This window comes from Dasypus novemcinctus, chromosome 21 (genome assembly GCF_030445035.2).
Source record: "Dasypus novemcinctus isolate mDasNov1 chromosome 21, mDasNov1.1.hap2, whole genome shotgun sequence".
Taxonomy (NCBI): domain Eukaryota; kingdom Metazoa; phylum Chordata; class Mammalia; order Cingulata; family Dasypodidae; genus Dasypus; species Dasypus novemcinctus.
The window spans coordinates 11078786-11090618 of NC_080693.1; positions in this window are offsets into that span (position 1 = coordinate 11078786).

Here is an 11833-nt window from a genome sequence, read left to right on the forward strand (position 1 = left end):
CACCCTGGTTTGACTAGCTGAATAACAATTGGCTTCAGTAACAGAGTTCCTGAGGTATTACTCAGAATGGTTTTAATCCAAAGGACAATAGAGATGATGCCTCATCACTCTTTCTTTCATCCTTTGAGCTTTTACATCCTTTCTGTCATCCTTTGCAGCAATGTAAAGAAAGAAGATTCTCTTTAGAATCTACTTGTTTCCTATTTTCCATTTCAGTGTTTCCAAAATTTCCTTGTTGTCTTTCAAGTTTATCTTTGCAACTGGCACAATGTCTAAGAAATGCATCCCATCTAATATTTCCCTTCTTCAAAGCATCATTCCTTTCATCAGACGTGAATTCCAATGTTTGATGAAAGACTAATTTTCTGTCCAGATATATTGCCTACATGCTCTTCTAGATTTTACAGAAACTTTCTTATTCAAAATAACTACTGAAACCACAACTATTTTATTTTTCCTTGAATTGAAACCTACCAAATAATAAGAAATCCTATTTCAGTCTCAATTATACTTTCAGTTATAAAACTAATAATCTTGAGGATCTCATTTGAAAAATATTTAATTTTATAATTGGAATAATTAAATGGAAGATAACAGCATATAATATGACTAGGATTTTATGTGTGTAATATAAATGGTGTTGATTTAGTCACATTGATTATAACCATAATAATTAATAGGATTTATGCAAAACATTAATGTAAATTATCTTACTATAATAATCTTTTCCATTATGCATATTTCTTATATCCTCAACTTTAAAAGTAAGAGAAAGTTCTTTTGACATAAGTTTTAATAGATATAAAAAACAATTAATTTGGGAAGCGGACTTGGCCCAGTGGTTAGGGTATCCATCTACCACATGGGAGGTCCGCAGTTCAAACCCCGGGCCTCCTTGACCCGTGTGGAGCTGGCCCATGCGCAGTGCTGATGCACGCAAGGAGTGCTGTGCCACACAGGGGTGTGGGAGCCCCACGCACAAGGAGTGTGTCCCGTAAGGAGAGCTGCCCAGTGCAAAAGAAAGTGCAGCCTGCCCAGGAATGGCCCCGCACACACGGAGAGCTGACACAACAAGATGATGCAACAAAAAGAAGCACAGATTCCCGTGCTGCTGATAAGGATAGAAGCGGTCACAGAAGAACACACAGCAAGTGCACACAGGGAGCAGACAACTGGAAGGGGAAGGGGAGAGAAATAAATAAATAATTCTTAAAAAAGTTAATTTGATGCTATTTACATAAGAATTGGTTATTGAACATAACTAAAATTCCAGATGACTTTTAAATTTACTTTATCAAATCACACATGTATATTCATCCTTAGAAATTTCATTCCTGCCCTTTTTCTCTTTAGATTGCATCTTTCCACTGGGTCTGTAAATTTCTAAAGTTTCCCTAGGATAAATTTACTATATATTTTCTACTTCAGAGTGCTTAGTGACAGCATTAGCCATAAGAATGAGAGAGAGTTCATGGTTTTTCCTGCTATTTATTATCTCAGAGATAAGTAGATAATATTTACTTCACAGTTTTTTAATGTAGAAAAAATGTGTGAGATACTATTACTCCTCAATTGTTAAGTACATGAAATACAAGAGCATAATAAAAATCTTATTTCTTAATATCTGAATATAAATTTAAAAATTATCATAAACTTCACTGTATTTATCTACAAATGCATCCATATATGAAGGACTGTTTTGCTTACAAACATTGGTTTATATGAAATGCTATGGTAACTCATTGCTGTCTCTTAATTTGTTAGCTATCCTTTACAATCTAGTTCAAGTAGTATTTAATTTATGGTGGTTTCACTAGTTCAATTTCTTGGTAATTTGAATCATTATGTTTCAGTATTGGAATACAGCCTATGAATCATATACATTTGATCAGGTATCATTTGTAAAATTAAACAACAATAACAAAACCAGAATCAGAAACTCAGAATTTCTATGAGTGTCAATTTATAATATAAGTAAGAAATAATTATGGTAATGATCTTAAAACATATCATGGCTATCTCAGTGCATTTTATTAGCTATTTTTAAAAAGCAGTTGAATTAAAGCATACAAAATATACCTGAGTAATGAGGAAACATTTTAATCTTCTGTAATATGAATATTTCTTTAGCACAATTGTGAAGACTTTACAAAATTTGTAACCTTGCTTCATTCTTCCCTTATTCTAATTTTGCAAGTCACTTCTCCAAGAAATTCATATTTACCAATAATCATAGGAACAATTCTGCTTCTAAATTCTCTATAAATATGACTGTTATTTAGGATGAATACATATGGGTCAAATCTCTCAGGAGACTGGTTATTTCCCCCATCTAGAGGAGCCAATTTTCTTTCAACTCCTTATTGATGAGGAATTTTTCTCTAAACTCTTCTGATTAGTTAAATTTTAGCAGTGCTTATTAGCAATAAAATTAACAAAGTTTTTTGGTTGCTTTACTTAATAAACAAGAAGTATTTCAAAATGTTTCATAGTTACTTGTAATTCAGTACATTTTCAATTTTATATTAGGTCATAAATATAATTTATTAATATAAAAATATATCCATAAATCAAGCAACCACAATAAAATTATATTTTAACGGTTTATAAAAATATTATTGCCTGAAGGAAAGTCATTTACTATTATGCATGTCTATTTTATAAGTTCACAAATTTTACTATACATTTATTATTTATATATTCATGTATGCATGATACACTTTAATAAAATTTTTAAAAATTAAAAAAAATCAACAAGATAAACAAATTTGGCCTGTAGCTACTAAGGTAAAGAAAATTGGGAATCACTTTAGAATGAATTATTTAAAAAATCAAGTAAAAGAATTTGGGACATATAGTAAAACTCTTACCAAAAGCGCCTCCTTGCAGGAAGAGTGCAAGGACTATGGTCAATGACAGTAACTGTTAGGAAATAGAGTAGATCATGAGTCACTGCTCCCACAAGAAGGTTATAGGGGAGTAGTCCATTTTTCATCATTCTGAAAAATGTTTGTTTATTGCTGCCAGTCAGGAGAGTATCAGAACATGGAAAGTACTAGAAGCTCAAAGGAAAGACTCGGAAATGAAGGCTCAAAAATAAAAGTCTCCAAATACCCTTACAGTCCTCAGCACAGTCATGAAAGTTGGCAGGTGGTGTGTGGTGGGTAGAGATAAGAAGTCAACTCTATGAAATCAGAAGCATTCCTTGACTTAGTATAGGGCATTTTTAGCTTAACCAGAGCCAGGTAACTTCACAAAGCCCAAGAAAACCTTTGTCAATTTTCATAATCACTCCATCTTCTTGTATTTCTTTATATTTATATTCACGGTAAAAATAAGCAAATACATGAAGGAATGCTCAGCTTAGAGGTAGAAAAATTCCCCAGTATGGCAAGGATATTGAGAGAGAAACAAAATACATTTAAGAATTGGACAGGATGACTATGAGTGAAATGATGGCCAGACATCTAATAAAGCCATACTAGTATTTTCGTGAAATCTAGCACTGGGAAGAAGGTAAGGGTAGGAAAAATACATGCAAAAATATATTCCCTTAGTTTCCTAGAAATATGGCAGAACATGATTTAATATAATTTACATAAATCATTGTTTCTTGTGTTTTTTTCTTTCAGGGTCTCTTTGCAGTCTAGAAATTATTGAAAATCTTACATAACTTATATTTCTGTTGCAGATATCTAGGGAAATTACCATATTAGAAATTAAAGCTGATATATGTATAACATTTAAATTATTAGAAATAAAAAAAGATTTCTATTTTAATGCAATATTGTATTTCAAAAATGTTATTTTCCAAAACCAAAATACATTTTGAGGAAATAGAAAAGTTTTCCTTCTTTTTGAAATTAAGTATATTTCTGGCTTACTGGGAAATAGCTGAAGTATCATATCTGCTTCTCCATTTTTTTTGCAATATATTGGTTTGGCTGAAGAGTTTGAAGAAAAGATTGTGTTACACAGCTATATATTTAGAAAGGTAAGAAATATTTGTTTAGAGCTTTAAGATGGTTTATAATATTCTACAAAAATAATAATACTCTTGGGAAGTGACTGCAGCTCAATTGATTGGGCTCCCATTTACCACATGGGAGGCCCTGGGTTCACGTCCCAGGGCCTCCGTGTGAAGGCAGCCTCGCCCACAGCCGTGGAGAGCTGATGGCCTGTGCCCACAGAGAGCTGGTGCAGCAAGATGATGCAACAAAGGGAAACAAGCAGACACAGAAGAACACACAGCAAATGGACACAGAGATCAGACAGCAAAACAAGCCACAAGGGGGGGATAAATAAGTAAATAATAAATCTTTTTTAAAAAATAATAATACTCTAAAATAAAACCAACAAGTGAAAATTTCTTCTAGAGTAGATCTTATTTGGAATGAATTTTTTTATTTTATTAGATTTGTAACATCAAGTAGTATTTATCTGCAAAATATTTGTTCCCAGAATGATTTGCAATTTTAAAATAACTATATTTATTAATATCACCAATCCTTTTAGACAAGATCTTTAAATATTGGAAAGTTCTCAAGCTCAAGCATAAGGTACAATTTTTCTAAAATTAATTTTTCTCTTGAAACAATCTTCACCATGATTTTAGTAGTTGTTGTCACTATAGTCATGTTATTATTAGAGCAGTTGGTTAATCAAAAAATTCTTGCAGAAAATAGAGAATTTCCATATATCCTGCACTTGTTTTCATTATCATTAATAATTTATATTCCTCTTTTTCTTTATTGATCTTCTGTCTAAATGGTCGATCCCTTATTGAATGTGGTGTATTGAATTCTCCCATTAGTAATGTACCATTATCTATTTCTCCATTCAAATTTATCAATATTTGCCACATATATTTTGTAGCTTCACTGTATATATATATATATATATAATGGCTCATATATTTATTTATTTGTTGTTTTTGTCTTTAACTGACCCCTTTATCATAATATGGTGTTTTTCTTTGTCCTAGCAGCAGTTTTATTTTTAAATTATCACTGTTATGGTTTACTAAAAAGTCATGCAGAATGAAGAGAGTTCCCATATAACCCCCTATTAATATTAATGAAATATTAATATTATCATTAATATTTTACATTATTGTGTGGTATCTTTTTATAATTGATAAACCAATATTATTATTCTTATAGGGTTAATCACAGTCCATACACATGTAAACTGTTTCTATTCCTTTCTGTCACCCCTTTTTTTGTTGTAATGTTACATATTATACCTTCATACTTTGTATATGCCAAACCATAGACTATCTTTAACTTTTATGCCCTTGAATTTTAGAAATTGTAAAATATGGAGTTACATATCAAAAACCCAATACATTATTACTGGCTTTTATAATTACAAAAAAGTTTACCATTACCAGAGATCTTAATTTTTATGTAATTTAACCCACTGCTGAATACCCTTTCATTTCTGTCTCAAAAACCTGCTTAAAATTGTGTATAAGGCAGCACAAGTGATGACGAACTTCCTCTGGGTTTTTTGTTTCTTTGTTTTAATATGGGAATGCAAGATAATCTTCTCCTCACTTTGAAAGTCTGTCTCACCAGATATATTATTAGAAGTGAATCACTTTCTGCCAATACTTTAAATATTTCATCTCACTTTGCTGTTTTGCCTTCTTGGATTTGTCTTCATGATTTCTGTTGAGAAATTCTGTTGCTTAATTTTATTGGAACTCACGTGGACAAAGCACATTGCTTTACTCCTGCAGCTTTCGGAACTTGCTCCTTTTCCTTGGTGTTTGGCTGTGGATGATAATGTTTCTGGGCATGGTTTTCTATAATTTTATCCTGCATGGTGCTCTTTGGGCTCCTTGATTGTGCATATACATGTCTTTCATTACATCTGAGAAGTTTCCTGCCTTATATCTTTGAATATTCTTTCTGCCACTTTCTATTTTCTTTCTGTATCTCCCACAAAGCATGTAATAGTATTCTTGATCTTATACCATATGTCCATTCCATCAGGTGTAGAAGGGCATTCAGATTCCTGCAAGCTGTGAACTTCATAAGGTTATTAGCACATGCCACAGACAAGACTCAGGCTCAGAAAATAGAGAAAGGAATGCATGTTTTGTCTAAGGCTGATCTTTTCTGTAGGAGGGCCCAACTTGATAACAAGAGGATCAAGATAAAATATGAAAATGTATAGTGTAGAGCAATAGAATACAAGACAAAAATATGAACTGCTGTCCCATACAAAGAAAAAGCATAAAACATCAGAAACAATTTTGAATTAAGAGAAGACATACCAAACAAAGAAGTAAAATTGGTTTTCAAAATGCTCAAAAACATGCAGAAAGAGCTACAGGATTTCAGGGAACCATGAATTAATATAAGGAAAAGGAACTAAACTAAAACACTGGAATTGAATAACACAATAGAAGAAAAAAAAGTCCCCAGATGGTTTCAATAGCAGATTAGACCTGACAGAAGAAAAAAATAAGCAGGAATATAAGATAATTGACATGATCCAAGCTGTGAGGATTTTGCTCAACCTAAACTTTCATGTATTTTGTTGGTAATGTGAGATATTTTAAATGTTTTGCAAAGGGTGAGCATTTCCTTTATAAAACTAATTATCATCTATCCTATGAATGAACAATTTCAGTCTCCATTATTTACCCAATAGAACTGAAAATTATTTTCAAAGGAAGTTGCACAAAATTGCCCATAGCAGATTTTTAAAAAATAACTAAACCATGGATATGGCACCAGAATCCATCAAAGAAAAAGTGGTAAGCAAACGGAAATGTTTATAAAATATAATATTATCCACAATTTAAAATGAAGAAACTACTAGTATACTCAACAATGTGGTTGAACCTCAGAAACAGTTCCAGTTTGGAAAAAATAAAAGACTGTTACACAAAAATTTACCATTGCATGATATAATGTATATAAAGGTTTTGAACAGGAACATTGAAACAATGGAAAAATAAATGAATAAATTAATAGAGTAGTAGTTGTCAACACAATGAATTACTGCTATAAATTCAGTAGACTGGAAAAAAGTAATCTGAAACCCCTAAATGTTGGTGAGGATTTGGAGTGAAGAAAGTCCTTGTATATCACTGGTATATGTGTACAAGTCAAAAATCATTTGATATTGTACCAGCTAACTAAGACCAAGTTATGTTGCAATAACCAATAAAATTTAAGTACTGGTGATGAAAGCAGCAAAGATTATTTTCAACTTGTGAAAATGGCTTTGCTACACAGCATCCTAATATTATGCTCAGGCTATAGAGCAGCCACAATATGGAAAGATAATGTTCCTGTGAAGAAAGAAGAGATATTTAAACATACCAATATGCTGGAGCTTATATACACATTCCTAATTTGTTCAAATGTATTTGCTAAAGAAGTAGCTAAATCTACCTTTCATGAATTGGGATATTATACTCCTCTCTTAAAAGGGGCACCAAAGAGAGAGCCATCTCAAAGAGTGCACCTTTTGAATACTGGTCTAACTAGGCTTTATTAAATTAGAACACACATGCTATGACCCTGCATTTCCAGTCAAGAGAGTGCTTACTTGCGAGGTGGAAGAAAAGGTCATGGAAAATGAGAAAACACACTAAAACTCTATGATTCTGGTGAGATTACATTAAGAGTATTTTTATTGTCATGGGTTTTATAAAGCATGATCTTGTGCACATCTGCATTCCTAGCCCAGTTAATTCTTCAGGAGACTTCCTTCTCAGGGGCCCAGAAATGAGACTTCTGACCTCTGCTGAGAACTCCTTCTCAGAGGGAGGAGGGGGAGAAGTTGAGGACAGTTTCTCCAAAATGATTCAATTCTCAGCAGTTTTTCACTTGTAGACCCTGGGACCATAAAACTGCAGGAGCCTTTTGCTCAAAGCTCCCTCAACAATGAGATGATGCCATGTCTGTGCTGACCCATCCACATCTCCCTCTCTACCACTGCTCCATTGGGAAATGGAACAGGGACAAAGCAGCAGCTCTACTCAGTTAGTACTTTGGCATATACTTTTTTGGTAAGTGATTAATATTGACTTTCTAGTTACATGTTTACTTAAACATTTTAATTGACTGCCATTGATCCCCAGAAGCTCAGCTCATACTTGACCAAATTAGCACCCAGAGCAAGGTAGCCAATTAAGCACCGTGATGTCCTGGGAAAGCAGAAGGTTTAGGGATCCCATGGGACATTCTTGAGAGATGCTATCTGTACTGTGAGGCACTTCATTTCATAAAGAGGATGACAGCAGAATCCATGGAATCTTCTTGAGGGGCATTAGTGAAATCCATGGGGACATTTCTTCAGCCTTAATATTGGGTCTGGAGAAATGTGAGTGAAAGCTGTGATCAGTCTTGGTGAATGCTAGTGTATTGTATGAATAAGCTTTGCAATACCAAGTGGGAATATTTGTCCTTCTCTTTAGCCCTTCCTTCCTGGCAGGGCTTGCCTGCTGTGTCAGACTGGAGACACAACAGAGGGATGACAAAAAAGTTTGTGAAATGGTTCTCTAGTCAACCACTGAGGTTCACATAGAACCCATGAGCTGAGCAACTCCCAAGAGACCTGCTCCAGATTCCCACCCTATGGTAATTGCAAATTGTTGAAATTTTAGTTAAAAAGAATATAGAAATTTTGCAAGAATAGCCAGAAATGGCAGCTCTGTACAGCAGGAGAAACTGAGAGAATGAGAGGTGAAGAATTTTCCTGTTTGTCTGTTTTCTGTTTATTATTATTACTACTACTGAAATAATGAAAATGCTCTAATAATGAATGAAGTGATGAATGAAGGATTAACTGGGCTAGGAATGCAGATGCGCACAAGATCATGCTTTATTATACCAAATACCAAATACCTCTGATTGTATACTTTGAATGAACTGTATGTTTTATTAATATGTATCAAAAAATTGATTTGTTAAAAATTTTTTAAAAATAGGATGATATGGAATTCTTTTGTTTGGACTAAGGAAAACGTCCAAAAATTTACTGAGGTAATGACTACACAACTCTGTGGTGAAAGTGAGAGCCACTGAGAGCACACTTTGGACACATCGTACAAGGCATGGGACTGTATAACACAGAGTATGATGATGATGTGCTGGAAGATGGACTGTGGTTAACAGTACAAATATGAGAGTGTTCCCTCATGAACTATAACAAATGCACAATGCTAACACATGGTGTTAATAATAGGGGTGTATAGAAAAACATACTAAATATAAGCTATGGCCCACAAAAAAGGAGAAGAATCAGAACACTTCAGCATCACTCTGACCAGCAGCCCTAAAGAGAACTTAGACAACTAGTTCCCCTGCACAGAAATAGAGGTCATGTAGTTAATGCTGGTAAGGGGGGTGCAGTCCGAGGAGAGCAGATTCTATCCTCTACCTCCTCAGAGTCCCCTGACGGCAGCACCATGAAGAGAGCAATGGCAGAAGCAGTAGTGTTGGGGAGGGGGTCTCCATCCCAGAGTCATTTGGCACAGAAGGTGTATCCAGTGAAGGCACTTGAGCAGCTGCGGCAGCAGAGGGGGCCCTTCCTAGGTTTTGCCAGGGGCAGGGTCCACACAAGTTCACAACATGAGCAATGGGGTAATGAAGCCTGTTGCATGTGTGCTCCTGGGGTAACCAGCACGTCCTGCCTTCAAGGTTAAAGAACAGGTGAGATGAACTACCTAAGAAAACTCTCCTCCAGCTAGGAAAGTCTCCAGTAGCTGGCTTTGCAGGAGCTGCCTCTGCTTCAAGCTAAACATGAAAGTTGTGCAGACTCGGGTGGACCCACCCTGTTCCACACTGGGAGGCTTGGCCTGAAAAGAGCTGATTTGCAGGGCTCTCAGCTCCTTCTGCCCTCACAACCAAAGGAACTTCTGTGGTCCTACTATGTTGGACTCATGACAGACAAAGGGCTGTTCCCTCCACCCCTTCCTATGTGCTCTGGGACAGGTTAGAGGGCCCAATATCCTTTCTACCTGGACCTTTCCACAGAGGACCTTCTGTCTCCAGGTGTACAAAGGCCCTGCATCAATGGGAGAGTGGGGGAAACAAATTCCATTCCTTGGCCTTTTAGATACAGGTATACAGTGATCCCTGTAACTCCTGACACCAAGAGTAAAACTGATAATGCTCTCTGATTTTGATCTGAGGACACTTGCCAAACACAATAATGGTGGGTCCTTTATGGCCCCTACAAACCTCCATTGTATGAACCCAATTAATGAATGCATTATTGGTATTGATCTGTTCTATGTGCATCCTTGAGAGCCTTCACCTAAACTGATGGGAATTGCCATAGTTAGGGCCGTTCTAGTAGAGCAAATGAGTAACTGTGAAGTTCACCGAATCATGGGCTTGGTCATATTTTCTGGCCACTGGCAAGACTTGGACAGGCATAAAAAATAACCTCCCATATGGGGGTGAGACATCTGGATAAAAATCATCTCTTCTAATAAGCTTTTGTTACCCATGTGAATGTTCTGCTTTCTTTCCTGAAGAGGAGTATCTTAACCACAAAAGGGTCTTGTTTCTTGGTTGTATTTTCAAACCGAATAGTTCAGAGCAAGCTTTTATATGGCCGCTCTCCTCACGGACTGAAAAGAAGATGGCCCATGGAATTTCAGACTCCCCTAGACCGCCATGCATGTACCACCATGCATGTACCGCCACTGTCAACAGAAGAACCTGGAACAGAACGAAAGCCTGCCCCACCTGCCTGGTCTTGGCCAAGGATGAAAGTAATGCCCAGGATCATTCTTAAGCCAATGGGCCAAGAAGTTCTAAGAATGCTGTCTAATGGGTTTCTCACCCCATTCAGAAATTATCCCTGGATCCTGCCTGTAGATGACACTTTCTCTAGGTTTGATCTACCCATTCCCATTTGTTTCACTGACTCAGACACCACTATTCACACAAGGCCAATTGTTTTTCTCTGGAAAATTTTTACTGTAAATGTTCTTGGATACAGTGGTTAATCAGTGGCCCACAATCCCTCTACCTCATTCTGAGAATGCTCTCTAACCTTCCATAACAACCAGGCCAACCATGTTTCAGAGTTCTTCATGTTACAAGGTTCATGCCGGTGGTGGGAAAATTTCGTTAGCCAAGATCACAACAGTTTGCTAGAAACATCAATTACTTTAGAATACTTTAACTATAAAATACATTGAATTTCCATATATCAACCATATACAGTTGTCACAAGATAAGAGGTTCCATGCTCAGGTTACAGACTCTCCAGCTAAATTACCCACAGTAAGGTGCCCTGCGTTACAAACAAATCGCAAACATCAGTCAGCGAGCTCAGCAACCAACCGTACAAAATAGGCGGCTAAGCAAGTAGATAAGGCACTCCTTCCCAAGAAGCCACGAGAAGGGGAATCAACTCTAGGGGTCTGCAGAAGCCACCACCAGCTCGCTCTTAGCTCCTCGACTGCAGCGGGAGAGGCAGCCCAGCCACACCTCACAGGCGCCTCGAGGCAGCGCCTGCCCAGCGCCTCACGCCCTCCTTCCCCCCTGGACACGCCCATCTCCCAGACCAAGACCAGCGCCTGCAGCGAGTTCTCGGGGGCCTGAGGCCCCTTCCTCAAGTCGAGGGACAGAGGTGGGCCTCGCTGCCCGGGCTCCCCTGGGGAGGCACCAGCGTCAATCTCACCCCACTTTGGTCCACGGTCCTGAGCACAGGAGACCCAAGTTCCAGCAAGCTAAGGTGCTCCAGTGTTTTCGGCTCCTTTTCAAGGCGCCAGCCTGGGAAACGGAGGTCACGGCGGCCAGGCCGCTCTCCCGAGGACGGCTCTGCGCAGCACCTTCCCCTGGAAAGCGGA